Below are 13,951 nucleotides of genomic sequence, written 5' to 3' on the forward strand. Positions count from 1 at the left end.
AGACACAGGAGAATTATTCTTATATGAAGGGTGTGAGCTGAAGAAAAATCAGGTTTTGTTCATCCGTTTTTCAGAAGAAAGGATTTAACCCACTTTTCTTGGTGAATTTTAAAGATATCCCTGTTCATTAGACTTCAGCCATATTCCTCCAAGGTGTGTTTCCATCTTTGTTGCTAAAGTCTGCTTCCTGAGAGAGAAAGATTTAAATTTAAACTCAATACGCTCGACACCCATTTTATTTTCCATGGTGTCATTGTTTTTGTTCTGCACTTTAAGCTGCCTGACCTGAAATCAGCAATATATCATGCTGCCCAGTTAAGAAAAAAAGAGTGACTGTACAATGGAAAATGTTGCTGAGGGTCTGCTTCTGTTGCCAAGCTGTATCTAAAAATCATTTCTTGATCAAGGTCCAGTCCATTTTATTTTTATCTCTTTCATAACAAAAGAGAAACAACTTGGCAGAAGTCTGGAAACTATTGGTGGAAAGACAGAATAGCTACCGGGTACCAGAGGATCTGGCAAGACATACAAGTGTTCCCAGACATAACTAGCACGAGCACGTAAATAAAAACATAACTTATATATTGCACTGCCACAGCCTGAGCGCCTTTTAAATCCATCTCTGAAGTTGCATCCATTTGTGCCCGGCTCAACGGCAGACAAATGAGAAGCAAAGAACAATATTGTTCTTTGCTGGCAGAACACAGAACGACAAGTCCCTCAATTTGCAGGTGACAGTAAGCGTCACAACCAGAAGGTGAAGGAGAAAGTTCTGAGTCACAGGCACGCAGTACATGTTAAAACTCACTGCATCTTCTCTAAAGAAGCAATATCCCAAAGGCAAAATTAAGAACATTTCTCTCACTATTCATGAGGCCCAGACTTTCGCAGAGACTGAATAAGCACACAAAATGTCAAAGGGTGATATATGCCCAGGACCGACCTATTAGATATGACTTACATCATAGGCTGAAGGTTTCCAGACGTTAGTCCAAAAACACACCAGAATTTTTCCTTTCCAAAACCATGTTTGCTGCCCAGAGCTTTGGTTGACTTTCTACAATATTACGATTTACTCCCCATAACTATCAATCTGAGCTGTGATCTAGATCCCTGTCAACATCCTTCTGCATCCATTTGTTCATTATGAACACAAAGCCGTGAAACCAGAATAGTTTCCCAATAGAGCAGGGGAAAAAAAACAAAAAACAAAAAAAAACCAAAACAAACAAAAAAAACCCCAAACCACACCACAAACAAAAAGCCCTGACAACCAAGAGAGAGAATGTGACAATATTATTCAAATAAAATCTCTGAAGTTAAAGCGTTCTTAACAGCAAACTTGTTTCTGACAGGTTCAAGAGGCCACAGGCCGATTTGTTTTGTTCAGTAATTTTTCTTGTGGAGCCTAAGAAAGAAAAGCTCTTGTAATATAACAGCTCAAGGTGTATAATCTATGTTTTCTTATCATCATTTTGCACATTCCACATCTGTCCGTATCTCCACTCCCCAAGATTTCCTTTCAAGGAGAATTACTCTGCTTTGGTTTCCCCCACATTCTCAGATTTTATACATTAGTTTCATTGTCAGTATTTCAGCGGAAACTCTTACACTGAAAGGGCAGCAGATATTGGATACAATCAGTAGCGACTGTATATTTAAGTGCCTTCACATGCAAGAGTTGAAATATGTACCTAAGTATTTGTATCTAGACACAAGACACCGTTACACTCACACAACATACACGCTTCCTGCGTGTACAACCGAAACCCATACATCGGGTTGCACAATCTTTGTAAATATGACTTCATTATGGTGTTTTACCATCTTTTCCGTATTAAGTGAATTAATACATACTATTTTGGGCATATTAAAGGCTTTCCCTCTTCCACAAATGTCTATCCACTACTTTCCACTTCCTGGGCAAAGAGCGGCACACCAGTGCAAAAGAATGATATGCATTTCAGCATCAATGACAGTTTCAAGGTCTCGTATTAGAAAAGCAAACTTCTAGTTGATGAGCCCGGTTTATATAGCACAAGCACCCGAATCCATCTGGCGACTCGGCATCACTGACTCAAAATGCTTTATGTCAACTTGTGCTGTAGTCGGTCTTCACCGTCTGTTGAATCAGGCTGTTAACAAAGGAGCAGCTATTTTGAAAGTAGAGTGACAGGAAAATGTGTTTGTTTTGGAGACCTAAACCAGTTCTCAAACAGTCATATCTAAAATATGCCCTGTAAGAAAAAATGAAAAAAAACCAAACCAATGGCAAGCTGAGGAATTATATTGGGATTTTTGGAGTATCACAAATAATGTATCACATACCTAAACCCTTAACTTCAACCTGGTAAACTTTTTATACCACATAAAGCTATCTGGGCCTTTGCACACGCATGCGCGTGCGCACACACACACGCGGGTAGGGGTATATAGAAAAAAACGTTATGACCTCCCTTCAAAAATGTATTTTCAGGAAAGATTTGTAGAAAGAACCAGAGCCTGAGGAAATGAACAGCAATGAGATAGATAGATAGATAGATAGATAGATAGATAGATAGATAGATAGATAGATAGATAGGGAAGAACAGCGTAAAGTCAGAGAGTGGATTGGGAAGGGGACCCAGCAGAGCAGGAGGAGGAACGTAGATAATGCCCCGCTCACAGAATTGTGCAGTGCAGCCGTCTGGAGGAGCTCCGAGTGAGTCAATAGTCCATAAGAAGCATCGTCCAGCAAATTTGCTCATGCACTGCGTCCCACTGGTGGAAGAGCTGCTTTTGTAAGCTCTATCTGTAGGGTATTTCCACCACACGCCAGAGGAAAAACCGACAGGCAAGTGTTAGGACTGTCTTAAAGTCAAAACCAGGAGGGTCACGATAACGTAAAAGGTGTGGGGAAGAGTTCAAAGCCACGTTTAATCTTTGTTCAGCACATTTTAGCGAAATCCGAGTTTTGCTAAGAGATTATTTGGGGTATTGAACAAATACTATGACAGACTGTACCTGTTCCCACTTTTCTGTCATGGGCAAATCACATTTGTATTTAACTCCATCGGTTGCCAGTAGTTCATGGGAAAGAATATCTGACCTCTGTGTCAGTATCTCTAAAATACAGCATGAAAACTAATCTTAAATGAACCCTTTCAATGACAACCAAACAAGCAGGTACCTGCATTAAACAGATAATGCCCAGATAGAAAATTGATTAGAGGTTACAAGTAGGTAGGTGCGCGTGGTTTTTCACCCAGCATGAATAGATCACACTCAGAGAAGGAAGTATTTAATTTCTGTTGACTCAATCTATTAATTATAGTAAACATACATATTTTAAGTCCCAGTGAATTCATCTATTTTTGGCATAGAAATGAGTAATTATCTTGTTTGTGACCAGTCTCAGTAGGAAATTTATGAGGGACAAGGGCCACTTCGGAAACACATCATCTAATGTGAGCACACAAGACTGTACTAGAGGTATTTTTCTGCTTGCAATGAGCAATTTACAATTATTAACCTTTTCCAACTAAAAAGGAATGGAAAGAATTCAGGCCTCTCAAATTGTATCTGACTTTGTTTCTAATCCTAAAGAGCCTTCAGATTATTTCATATCTTCCTCCTTTCTCTGTCAACCTAGTAATCATTTCGCACACGGAGACTCATAAATCATATGTGTCAGCTTCAAAATAGGGAGAAATTGAGAGGCAATTTTTCCTCTCAGTTCTCATTAAAGTCCTGATATTATCCTGATTCAAAGAAATGCTTTACGTAAAGCCCGACATCAGATATATGGCTAGATGCTGTGTGTACCACGTGGAGACAAAGGCTCGAGACCAATTTAACCTATATTAACAAAATCAAGGAGGTTGAGCTGCCTGCGCTAAGTGAAAGGATCAGTCTGGCCACGACCCGAGTGCACATTGCTAACTTTGCAGTACATATTAACCAAATAGTTTCCAAAGACATGAATTTCACAGAGCTTTCCAAAGATTCTGGGGGTGGAAAAATATGTTCCATTTTGGAGTATATTCTGTCTGTGCCACAGGGCCTGCAGTAACCGTTACTTTTTACACATCTACATCTAGGATCAAAGCATTCATCTCCAACAAGTGTGTCCATTGACATCAACAGAGGTGTTCCAAGTTGCTCCATAAGAAGGAGTGTCTGTACATTTTCCATAGGTATTTGAACAGAGCAAACTATGATCTCATACAAAAAGAGCATTAAGAAAAAGTTAAGCCACAACCATTCGGCAAAGCAGAACATTTAGCTCAGAAAAAATCCTCCCTTCGATCAAGGCAACTCCTCTTTCAGTATTGCCTACAAGGTCAGCTTCAGTAAATTGCAAAGTACACATACAACAGGATTTTCCAAGCCTTTTCTGGGAAGTACAGTAGCGCACCTGGAAGATTCACGTATCAGACGTTCCCTGTTTTCACTGTCTGTGATCTTGATACCTTTGATTCACGTATCACAGGATCTGTGCAAAATCCAGCTGTTGGAAGCGTACTGAAATGTATACGTTAAACCTATTCTATGTGTTAAAATTGTTCTCCAAAAAGGTTATGGCAGCCCAGAAAAATGGACTGGCAGGAATTTGCCGACTGTATATTTTACTAAACTTCAGGGCTTTATATGAAAGCGTGATGTGTCGTGAGGCTCAGCAATGTCAACACATCTGCAGGCAGGATAATGTTCCCCTGTGCACTCTGTCCTCGTTAGATACAGTTACAATAGCCTGATAATAAGCATACCCCGGATTTACCAAATGTATTAAGTTTTTATCCGGAATGCTTGGCAGGGATCAGAGCATGATACATCTTAACTATTATTATTATTATGCATTATCCAAGGGTGCTAGGCAAATAAAAAGATTTGAGATAAAATCCTGTTTCTCTTGAAGACGGGGATTGTTTCCACTGATTTTGACAGAGCTGACATTTCACTCCTGATCCCTGTCTTAAAAACAAATAAAATCAAAATAAACAATAGACAGCACAATCCTGGGAGGCTGAGAAGAGATGATAGCAAATCCAGAGACAGAACTACATGGTTATGCAAACTTATTACGAAACATCACCATGCTTTTTCAAAGCAAATAAAATAATGACCAAAAATAGAAAGAGTGGAATAAAGTGTCAATGACTGTATTATCCCATTTCATAAAAGGGAACACGAGGATTCACAGAGGTTTGCATCAATGGGTTGGTTTTATGAAAACCAGATTACTTAGCAGCTGAAGAAGGAATTTCAGAAGGAAATTCAGAAGCTGAATTCCTGAGAAGGAATTTAAGAAGGGTTAGGTAAGAATTTTGAAAATATAAACTTCACTAACTTTTGCCTGAAGTCAGTTAGCAGGGCTATTTGCCAAGAGAGGGTCAGGATTTAGAACTGTTAAGCTCCGACTTGACATTCAAAATAGTACATTTCAAAACACTAAGTAGTCTCTAGAAGTTATAAAGACCATCTACCTGCCCTGGCTGTGTCCTGGTGTAGGATGAAGAGCACTGACTAATTTTTTTTTCCAAAGCAGAAAAGGAGAGGGAAGAACGCGAAGAGGCTTGGTGAGCATCACCAAACTCCAACACAGAATTGTTCATCAAGGTCTGAGTTTCCCTATTGTGGTTGCGCCAAGATTTATTAAAGCACAGCATGTGTTCACTTATTTCTATCCAAAATGAACTGAAAAGGCACTTTGCATCTGCCCTCAGGAAAAAAAAAAAAGTTTGCTTATTTGGCAAACTTTGTTTAAAAATCTGTTTCTTCCAAGGTTTGTCTCTTTAGTTCTTTTTGTTTGTTTGATTGGGGTTTGGGGGGCTTTTTTGGTTTTGTACAGGGGTGTGTAGCTTTCTTCCCCTCCTGTACCTCTCTTTCTCCATCTGTTGACCTCGCTTTAGCACACAGTTTCCCACTGACTTTGCCAGAAAAGTATAAAACTTGGGGCGTCTGCTCCAATTTCTTTGTGACTTGTAACTGTATCATTAAACTAACATTTGCGCTGCTATAAAGAAGTCCCTGTAACTTTAATCAGGCTCTTCTGTTCCCTTTGCTCTTGCGCAGTTGCAAGGGTGAAGTAACGCTTCCACATGGAAATGATAGGGAATGGTCTTTATTATAAACAAGCTGTGTGAAAAGCCAGAAACCTCAGTACTGAGTTTCTCACAGTACCTAGGACTATACTTTCTGCATACAAGATGGTTTCCTGTGCAAAATAATATGCTCCTTATCCTGCATTTCCACCAGAGCCCCCCTCTCTCCCTCTACCACCCCTCCATTCTGCTATTCTGTGGACAAGCACGGTCCAAATCCTTGCAGAGGATGAGGGAAAAAAAGGCCTTTCCTTGAAAATTCAGTTTTCCAGCCATAGATGTGGGCCACACGGGAGCTCACCAGTCCCCTCATGTTAACAGTTAAATCTGGGGTCTCTAACACTACTCTGTTGCGTATCAGGAGTTGGATTAATACCCTGAAAAAGAAAGATTCCATCCGCTAGATTCTCCTGCATCAAAAGCACTAATGCACGTAGACAATAACAATATTTATATATGAAGCAACACTACATGATTAGTTTGGGAACAAGTTTCCATAAGCCCAAAAAGAAAATAATACTGAAATAAGGAAAAGTCACTAGTATCAGAATTAGAAACCGTTTTTCCTTATTAAAGGGATTCTTTACTAAACACAGTATGTGCAGGTAGACCCAGAGGATATAGTATTTTCTGCCACTGCAGGTACCGCCCTGTTATTCCAGCAGTTGCACACTACAGATCATGCACTATTTCAGGGAACATTCTTTGAAATCAGATCTTGTTATTTTTGTTGATTTATATCTACCTCTGTTGACATACCTCCTTTGCGAAGGAATTCTTCCATGCTAGACAGTTTGACATAAGAATATGACATTGTTTTACCTTTTAAATGGGGTGAGGACAGTGGTGTTTCCTCTTCTACTCTGTGATCACTTCTCATTACATCATTTCTTATTCACATTTTTTGTTTATACGCGTTCAGCAGGTGTTATTAATGTCCTGCAATAAAGCTATAATCATTACAAGGTGCTCCCTTCCACTGCCACATACTTAACATTTTAACCCACAGGGCTTGCTCAAGGTCACAGCTGATTCAAAAACACCACACGACTGGAAGCCAAATCTCCCAAACTCTAATACTTTGTTTTGATCATAACATTATCTTTCAGTATTGGCAGAGAGATTTCAGAGGGATTTTCCCAGTACTCCCCTCAATTTCTTAAATGCAGTATGAATCCAGAGGTACGATCTCTGAAGAGTTTACACCCTGAAAGACCAAAAGTCAGCATAACCAAAAGATCCATTTACAAATATGCTGGGGCAGGCAATGACTGACAATCCTAAGAGAGTGTGTTTCATTAGAAAATTCCCAGGTATCTTGAACAAAGGAGAGAGAACACACCTGTGGCAAAACCAGGAAAACTGTAAAATCCTGCCTCCAAATCCATTGTTTCTTGAACAAAATATCTCATTTCATTGTTTCTTAGAGTAAAACATACCTCAGAAGTGAAGTATTTAGAGATCACTGAAGTAGCCATCGTTCTAAAGCATGGCCCCATCAACCCAGAGACCCAAGGTGTGTCACAAGTACATGAGACCCAACCACAGAACATTCCCCCAAGACTGGCACTGAATATATCTATGCTAGATCTCACAGAAAGGTACATTCTGCAGATTCGGTCCTCCGCTGTCTTCAGAAGCCTTGAAACATCATACAAAGCGTAAACCCAGATGATGTGGTGTCCTAGTCCTGGGCAAAGTGGGGGTCCTACGATCAGGTGGCCTTGGAGGTAGCCCCCAACCATGACCCAGCTCCAGGCAGTTTAAGGGGAACACTTCTAGCATCCAGCCTTACCAGCAGAGAGTAAAGCAGGAAGCGCAGGAGATGAGACACACTGTCATGCCTGAAGACGACTTCTGGACCCTGAAAAGTTCTAGTAGCCATCTTTGCCACTATAAAATTCACAGAATATGAAACAACCATGACACCTCAAAATTAGCGAGCAAACAGCAAAGAAACTAATTCACTTTGCTCATTATTCAGTCACAAATCTGGGTGACAAGGTATCTCCAGGCATCTCTTGTGTCCTCCCTAGAAACAGAGATTACTTTGCAAAAATTGACGTTGCTTTTTCACTGACATTCAGAAACTGATTTTTTTTTTTTAAAATACAAATGTGGTCTTTTTAAATGAGAATGAAAAGTATATATTATCAAACCACATCAACTTCCTTTTAAAGTCCTCACACACAAAAAAGAGAAAACCACAATAGACTAATTTCTAAACAAAGGGTTGTGCTTTTTCCCATTTTAAACTGTTTATAAAAACTAAAATCCAGTCAAACTATACCAAGAGTGAGAAACAAGGGGTTTCAATTCATCCGTGCCTCTTCCTTCAAGCGTGCCTTTCACCATCTAAGAAAATCCCAAACAATAACAACAAACTAAAAAGCCTAAACTTTTGGCTAAGTTTCCAGCTGCTAATTTTGTCTGTCATGAGCGGCTATTGTCAGTCTGAAGGAGGGATTGTTCCCAACATTTTTTTTTTTTTTAAAGTAGAAGATGCAAAATATACTCAAAGTAACATCTGTGTTTTCTGATTTTATTAAAGCATTTTGTCTTTGTTATACAGAAATAACAAAACACTGAGGCCTTCCCATCAGTATTCATGACGTCTGCCTTTTCATACAAAACCCTCTGAAAGAAAATTCCCCCTGGAAAAAAAAAATACTTTCCTTATAAAAAAACAGATTGTGAGACAGATGATTGCATTGTTTAATCAAATTTCCATCTGAAAACTCTTTTCCTAGTTTTAGATTTAGCTCACCCAGTAAGGCACAGGCACTAGGAAGCACGTGGAAGTATAAAGTAGCAGCTCCTCCATTTTATTATCTCCCTTGAGCTTTGCAATTGGCAAATGAAAAAGAAAGTGAGGAACAAAAGTAGTGGACATAAATTAAGCCCCGGCTTTTTAAAGTTCAAACTGAATTTTCTTTATTTTTCTACAGCTGTCAGATAAGCAGGGTAAAACCCACTAATGCATGTTTAATATATAAAAACTCATAATGTTCAGTAGTACGACCTCCATTGGAGACATTAGTTCAGGCCAGTGAACTTGGAGCAAGCCGAGTGTGGAAATGTGGAATTGGGCCAGTGACCCCCACCAGTGCCTGTCATATCTGCTGAAAGCAAACTTGTCAAATATAGAAGGGGCAGAAGGAGGACAAGAGTATCCTTAAACCAGGGAGCAGCAACAAAGCAAAGATGCCCATCATCTATTCACAGTTGTCTCTTGTTCAGTAATGGCTCTGGCCGTCTCAGGAACAAAAAGTCTGGTTATAGCCTCAACCTTTCAACCTTGGCCAGTCTGGGGGCCTTTCATTCGCAGGCTCCCCGAAGCTGCTGAGTGATCATAAAGCCATGATACGCTCCTTGCTGTTATCATCCCTTCAAACGTACATGGTACCGAGCAGAAGAGGAACAGAGTATTCCCAGGGCTGCTAGCCTGCCATAATAAAAGAGCCACTGTTCTTCCCCTTCAGCTACAAAAACAATCTCTAAAAATAGTTGATTGGTTGTATTAACAGTAATTCCTTAGGGTTCTGGTTTTTTGGTTGTTTTGGTTTTTTTTTTTTTAATAAATCAAATCTTTTTAAACATCTGCCTTACGTCCCAACACTGGTTTTAATTTACTGATTTTATACTTTTCCTTGAGCTTTGGCCATGGCCTGCTTGCTTTCTGTTCCCCCAGTTTCATTTGCTCACTTTTATTCCTCAGTAAACAAGATGCAACAGCAGGGGAACATCCACCATGCGATTTCACAGACAGGGAACCAGTTAAACCCCCATCATTGTCAACAGACGACAGAACACTCTCTGACATTTACACTGACATTGTAAAAAGACCAAGAAATCCGTAGGACGCGTTGAGGTCTCATATCAGCAACCCTTGATGACCTCATTAATGATTTACATTGCTGTTACTGAGAAGAAAGAGTGCCACTCCGCGGTGCCTGAAGGTGTTTGGTGTGCAGTGGTAAGGGTGCATTGTAACGCCCCAGAGCTGACACCACGCTCTGCCTCCTCTGGCTGCTTAAAGTTCCCATGACAAACCCTCAACTACCAAAGTCCTGGACTCCAACTAGATGAACTATAAGGTCCCTTCCAACCTAAACCATTCTATGATTCTCTGAAAAGACCTATCTACAGTATTTGCAAACACAAACTTGAACAAAATACATACTGTCATGTGTATAACTTCTGGCTTCAGTCCCAGGGAGGCAAGTGAGTCAAAAAAGTCAGGCTAATGTACCTAAGAATAGATTATCAATGCAGACTTTTAGTAAATTATTTGTATGTGTGTGCCTCCGCTTGAGTTAACTTTGCACACTTGAGAGTAGTCCCAGTTCTGCATCCATGCTGAACTCTCCTGCTGGGACACCTGAGGGCAGAGTCTCAGTTCTGCAGGAAACTGTGCTACTCTATGCTCAGCCATTGGAAGAATGTATTTTTTTCTTCTAAACACCAAGGAAGAACTCCGGAAAGATACTAAAGAGTTAACACCATTTATATGACAACCAGAATTTTAAGTTAATGGTCAAGTTTTAGTGGTCAATGAGGTGTGTTAACCCTAGCTCCTGCTGCGTCAAACACAACAGTTAAAAACATAGAATGGTTTGGGTTGGAAGAGACCTTGAAGATCATCCAGTTCCACCCCCTGCCCTGGGCAGGGACACCTCCCACCAGACCAGGCTGCTCCAAGCCCCGTCCAACCTGGCCCTGAACGCCTCCAGGGATGGGGCAGCCACAGCTTCTCTGGGCAACCTGGGCCAGGGGCTCACTGCCCTCAGAGTGAAAAATGTCTTTCTGATATCTAATCTAAATCTCCCCTCTTCCAGTTTGAAGCCATTACCCCTTGTCCTATCACTACACACCCTTACAAAGAGTCCCTCCCCAGCTTTCCTGTAGGCCCCTTCAGACACTGGAAGGGGCTGGAAGCCAACTCCTTATCCACCAAATGTTCCATCTGTCAAATCCACGTCTCTCCAATTTAGAGACAAGGATGTTGTGCAGGACAGCGTCAAATGCTTTGCACAAGTCCAAGTAAGTACATGATGTAGCACGTAGAAATCTAGCATTGCTTTCTGTGTCACATCCTGTCATAAGTGGTGTTACCTTTTTAATAAACTCTAGAGCCAAAGAAAAAAACCCAACAAACTACCTATGACTATAAACCAATTATCACCACAGCATGGTTTAACACTACAAAAGTTGAGAGAAGTAATTTCAGCGGTGCACAAGTGATATATTCCTTATATGTTATTTCCCCACCACATCTACTGAATGAAAAAGAGCAAGTCACAGGTGAGCACATCTAATGAACATGATCTGTATTTTCAGGAAAATTCTGTGAATGTAATTAGCAAAAAAACCCCCATCTTAATGGAATCTCTTAAAGTAAACTGTGTGGACCATGGTCATCCTTCTGCCCCATTACTGCTTCCTACTTTAAAATAAGAAGGGGTAATTATTGAGTACTATCAAAATACTCACAGCTTCACAAGCCCTGGGGATGATTTCAGTGCATTCAGACTGGACTTTAACCTGCCACCATTATCTCCAGCATCCACGACACTGTTGCAGACTCTCTGAAAAAAAACCCACAAGACGACCAGTTTCCAAATATGTGCCCTCAGACAGGTCTGGTAACATTATTATGAAGCTTAGTTTATTATTTGTCACTGTTATTATTATATATATTATTTATTATGCTTATTATGAAGCTTACAGATAGTACTGAGAACATTTTGTAGATCCTGAGACAGAAGACAATTGGTGGGAGAAGGGGACTATGGCTGGCGATTGGAGCTGGAGAACAGACTGAGCCAGATTTCCTCCTCAGTTCAAACACAGCACCTGCAGCTAAGTGTGTAACTGGGCACGTGGATTTTTTGGGAGCTAACATGCCAGACACAGATAGAAACTCAGAGTGTAAGGAGACATGCTGAGACTGAGCTACCATACGGGCATAGGACTCCAGCTAAGGAGACTCTACCAAAACATATTTAGGGTGATAAGCAGGAGTTGAGAACTGACAGAACGGGAATGGATTAGAGAATGTGGGCCAAAAGAGAAGCTGCAAGATGGACAACTGGGAAATTGGTCCAAGACAACCGTAATGCAGTTCTCACCAGAGCCAAGCTTGGAGGCTCCCTGCTGTTGATAAACACCTGTAAACCGGTTCCGTGTGTGCGTCTGTGTACGCACACATGCACTACAATTTGATGGTATGACCAGAATCTGTGCAGCTTGACTATTCTATGTGCTGCATCTAAAACTTGAAGCCATGTTGATGAACCTGTGGTTGTCTCAGAGTACAACAGGTGGAAGTTTTAATTATATATACAATCTGCTTTTTTAAATGTAGGAAGTTACAAACTAACTTATGGAAACATCTAAATACAGAGGTGTTAAAAAGATGGCAAGATCAATTTCTCAGAATTCAGAAAGCCTGAAAAGTTAGAATTAAGGTTGGCCACACAACCGGAATTGAACTCTGTTTGAACGGATCTGTATGAAAAAATCATCTATACCACCAGTGACCCTCCAGCCCTTTTTATTTATTGCTCACCTTCCAGCTGATCAGGCTGCAAATCCTGAGTCTTCAGTGCTCAGTTCAAGCTCATTCCAAAGCAGGTCTGTCTTCTCAACTGAATGAAACTGGGGCCCTGTAGAAAAACTGTGCATGATCGCGCCATTAAAGACTGCACCGTATTACATCTACACAAGTGGAGCCAATTCACGTCTAACAGAAAACCAAGCTCAAGCCCGGCACTACTTAAAGCCTGAAAGCTTGGGTTTGGCATTTTATAGTTAACACGGTTTTGTGTGTATAGCGGCATAAACGCACGTTCCATGGCTCTGTCAAGCTGTAAGACGCATCCCTTTGGAGGGAGAGGATTCTTTGACCACACAAGCTCCTGTCACACAGCTGGGGTACTGTGGAGTACTTGGCTCAATTTCACAAACCGTATGTGCGTGTGCCCTCATTTTCCTTTGTGTTTTTGGCTCTGCCATCCAAAGGGTCAGAGTGCATTACTGAACCTAATGAAAACCTCCCCACATCTGGGCAGTAATCTCTTCCCTTTTACTGCTTGTAACACAGATAAGAAAACAGCGGTTTACTCCGTTTAAAGGTCACAATGTGAGCGAGTAGCACACCCGGAGCTGGGACTCCCTTTTCCTGGGAGAATTACAGATAGCGCAATTTCGAAGGTCTAATGATGTTCTTTAAGCAGATCACATTCCCCCACACCCTTCTCTGCTCCCACTTTGATTTGTTTTCAGTTTGCTTTTCTGCTTGTTATTTTTGGGGAATGAGGTGGGAAGTGCTTGTTTGTTTGTGGAGCGGTTGGCTAGGTTGGGTGCATACTTGAGTCATTTCCCATTACACTGATATTAAACACTCCTATAAACCCTACTGCCTTTTCCTATTATGTTCTTAACTCATTGACTCCAGCTTTTATTCTAGAAACTAATTCCTTTCTGTGCTACCTGTTTATCCTAACTGGAGACTTCATCAGCTTTCAAGAAGACGCAGTAAACAAGCATTTAAAATATAGGACAAAATATGGTAAATTCTCAAGGTAGCAAAACAGATCGAATTCAAAAGGCTTCTCACAGTGGCATTTGTGAGGGCTCACATCTCACAAGGGCTGCAATACTCGATTTATCAAAGTTATCTTTCTTCATTATTTTTAAGGTTTGGTGCTATATCTGATGCAACATATTACTTTTTTTTTTTCAGCCACATTTATAGGTCCATTTTAGCGTCAAATTTTCATTGCTTGTAAACTGGTTTGTCTTTTATTTTATGTTATATATTGACAACCAAAAGGTAGTCAAACTTGTCTAATAAAAACAACCAC

At 40.5% G+C, this 13,951-nt stretch overlaps 1 long non-coding RNA gene across 2 annotated transcripts in view; it reads right to left on the reverse strand.

The window, feature by feature from the left end:
- The window catches only part of LOC128908426 (uncharacterized), a 57,367-nt gene that overhangs the window by 26,943 nt on the left and 16,473 nt on the right, over nt 1–13,951 (reverse strand). Inside the window, exons 4-6 of one of the 2 annotated variants that reach the window (XR_008465946.1) lie at nt 12,655–12,762; nt 11,577–11,671; nt 6,906–7,022 (exon numbers count right to left, since the gene is read on the reverse strand). This is a non-coding gene — a long non-coding RNA (uncharacterized LOC128908426). The remainder of the gene's footprint in view (nt 1–6,905; nt 7,023–11,576; nt 11,672–12,654; nt 12,763–13,951) is intronic. The other variant, XR_008465947.1, reaches the window with a different exon arrangement.

This window comes from Rissa tridactyla, chromosome 4 (assembly GCF_028500815.1).
Source record: "Rissa tridactyla isolate bRisTri1 chromosome 4, bRisTri1.patW.cur.20221130, whole genome shotgun sequence".
In the NCBI taxonomy this organism is placed as follows: Eukaryota; Metazoa; Chordata; class Aves; order Charadriiformes; family Laridae; genus Rissa; species Rissa tridactyla.